Consider the following 2,747-nt stretch of genomic DNA (forward strand, 5'->3'; position numbering starts at 1 on the left):
CTGAGAAATCTATGGCAAAGCTACTTGAGCTAATAAACAAATTAAGCAAAGTGGCAGGATGCAAGATTAATATATACAAATCAGTAATATTTCTATACACAAGCAATGAACCACCTGAGGAGATGATTAAGGGAAAAAATCCAATCAAAATAGTGATCAGAAGAATTAGGTTTCTAGGTATAAGTCTAACCACGATGTCAAGGGCATATTAAAGCCCTAATCCAAAGATGTCTGAATGTGAACTTATATGTAAATAGGACCTTTGAGGATGCTATTAGTTATGATGAATCTAGTCAGCCTTAAGGCTATTAACTTTATAAGGAGGGGAAATTGGACAGACAAGTGACTGATGCAGAGAGAGGGGAAAGAGGAGAGAGAGAGAGAGAGAGACGAGAGAAAGAGAGAGAGAGAGAGAGAGAGAACCATGTGACAGAAATAGAGATTGAATTATGGATTGCTAATCACCACCAGAACCCTACATATTTCAGAGTAAGCCCAGCCTTATGACCTTGTGAACACCTTAATTTGGGCTTTTAGAATTTAGAAATGTGAGATAATATATTCTGCTTTTAAACTAACTAGAGTGTGGTACTTTGTTACAGCATCATTGGAAAACTAAGCAAGGGATACATTTAAGACAATTATCACTTCAAAGTCTTATATGAGGGTTTGGCCATCAATATGGCAATGTAAACAGCTACAGAAAATCTCTCCTTGGGTCTTCAGCATCAAAAAAGGAACAATTCTGAATAGTTCAGAATCTGGAGGAGAATACAGACTGGAGAGAGACCCTACAAATCCAGAATTGAAGATGTAAAAGAATATCAGGTAAGAAATTTCCACTCCAGAGCAGCTGGTCCTCTCCCCTAACCCTCATTCAGTCTCACATCATGGGACAGGCAGAGAAAAAGCAGCAGAGTCCACTTCCAATGGGGACACAGAATATGTATTCTCACAAACAGTGGGTCAGAACCCCAGCTTTTGGATCCCGGGGGGACAGGGGAGAGCATTTCAAGGTCCAGGTCAATGAGAGACAGGGAGTGTGAAAAACTGTGGACAGAAGCTGTGTTTCCACCTCTGGGTCCAAAAGTCTGACTAAAACCCCTGTGATAAACAGGAGCAAAAGACCAGGACTCTGCCTGGGTTTTCTATTTGCAAGCTGCCGAAATGTGAACTATCAGTACTGGAGTGGCTTTTAAAAAGGGAATTTAATAAGTTTCAAGTTTACAGTTCTAAAACCATGAAAATGTCCCAATTAAAGCAAATCTATAAAAATGTCCAAATTAAATCACTAACAAGAGGTTAGCTTCACTCAAGAAAGGCCAATGAAGATCAGGGTTTCTCTTTCAACTGGAAAGGCACATAGTGAACATGGTGATGTCTGTAAGCTTCTTCTCCAGGCTTCTTGTTTCATGAAGCTCCCCCAGGGACATTTTCTTTCTTCATCTCCAAAGATCTCTGTCTGCGTGGGCTCTCATGGTTCTTGTCATTCTGAAGCTTTCTCCAAAATGCTTCTTCTTTTAAAAGATTCCAATAAATAATTAAGACCCACCTGGAATGGGTGGGGTCACATCTCCCTCTATTCAAAAGTTATTACCCACAAGTGGGTGAGTCACATCTCTTTGGTGATAATTCAATCAAATTTCCAACATACAGTACTGAACAGGGTTTAAAAGAAATGGCTGTCTCTACAACATTGGGTCAAGATTAAAACAGGGCTTTTCTAGCATACATAACACTTTCAATCCAGCACAGATAACTTAATTCAAGAAAAGTTGAAGGGTCAGGAGCACCTCTGTCAGCTGGGTAGTCACATGGCTGGCATCTGCTGGTCCTTTGCTCCTGGGGCCCATGCTTTCAGCCTCTATTCCTGCGGGGGTTCCTCACTTTGCTTTTCTGGGGCTGGCTTTCATCTCTTGGTTTCCCTTGGTTCTCTCCAGGTTCTGGCTTGCTTAACATCTCATGTTGACATCTATCGGGCCCCAAGCATCTCCAAACATCTGTGTCACTGCTCTCTGACTGTCAGCTCTGCTATGAAGTTTCTGTTGGCCCTGTCATCTCTGACTCTCTCCAATATGTTTCCTCTTGGCATTCTAGGAAACTAATAGAGACCTACCTGGAACAGGTGGAGTTATATCTCCATCTAATCAAAGGTCACACCCATAATTAGGCACATCACAGCTCCATGGAGATAATCTAATCAAAAGTTTATAAACTATTCAATTAGGATTAAAAGAAACAGCTGCCCCACAAGATTATCAGGATTAAAACATGTTTTTTCTGGGGAACATAATACTTTCAAACTGGCACTCTGGGGAAAGGCTAAAGTTTGGGAGAGCTGGGGATCTTTTCCACCACAAATAAAGTGGGGGACACAGACATATTGATCCATATTTCGGCAAGAAAAGAGAAGGAACAGGAAGCCTGCAGTCAGACTGACTTGCAGAGCTACAGACTGTGCTTCAAAGGCACAAATTTCCTTTGAGAAAGATTAAGTTATTGAATGGTCCTGTATGCTGGAAGAACAGAAAGTGCAAGAGAATTGAAGGGCTTTTTCAGAGACTACCCAGAAAACTATTTCAGGCCAAGTGGAGTGGATCTAGACACTCTATATGGGAATCTGCCCATGTACGACCAATTGTTAAAGCAGTGTCCTAAAAAATCCCAGGTCTTTCAGGACAGTGAAAAGCAGAGCACCACTGGGAAGAAGCAGATTTGTTTTATCCATAAACAAAGACATTGCTGTG

The sequence above is a fragment of the Tamandua tetradactyla genome, chromosome 20 (genome assembly GCF_023851605.1).
Source record: "Tamandua tetradactyla isolate mTamTet1 chromosome 20, mTamTet1.pri, whole genome shotgun sequence".
Classification (NCBI taxonomy): domain Eukaryota; kingdom Metazoa; phylum Chordata; class Mammalia; order Pilosa; family Myrmecophagidae; genus Tamandua; species Tamandua tetradactyla.